A 515-nucleotide genomic window follows, 5' to 3' on the forward strand; every position below is an offset into this window, starting at 1 on the left:
TTCGAGACTTTTCGACTGACCAAACGATTCTCTTTCTCGGTTTTAACGCCTGACAAAAGACGTCACGATTTATTGTGTCTTTCCTGATGTAACTGTCTCATTTCACGCTGCGTTCCCTCCGCCTTGGCCAGACCCGCGTACTGACGATAAGAATGCAGCATAATACGGCGGTCGCTTTAGTTGCGATAAGAGAGGAAACGTGTGGGGGGGGAAAAACGGTAGAGTTTTTGAATAATTTCATGTTTTGTGCTCCTTGTCTTTCCCTCAGGCCAAGTGCCTCGAGCAAGCACTGGTGACCAAGCACGGCCTGGACCGCCGAGCTGACCCCCAGCAGCCCCGAGGTCACGGCCACCGGCAAAGGAGTCTGAGAGGCCGGAGTTCCCTGAGACTCGCAGGAGACGTCGGGGCGCCTCAGAGGAGCCACAGGAACTCCTCCGCCAGGACGTGGTCTTCTATCGAGGCTATTACGTCTGTCGAGTCCCCGCAGGTGTGTTGTGGGCATTCGTCTGTAGCTT

This window comes from Penaeus monodon, chromosome 15 (assembly GCF_015228065.2).
Source record: "Penaeus monodon isolate SGIC_2016 chromosome 15, NSTDA_Pmon_1, whole genome shotgun sequence".
Lineage (NCBI taxonomy): Eukaryota > Metazoa > Arthropoda > Malacostraca > Decapoda > Penaeidae > Penaeus > Penaeus monodon.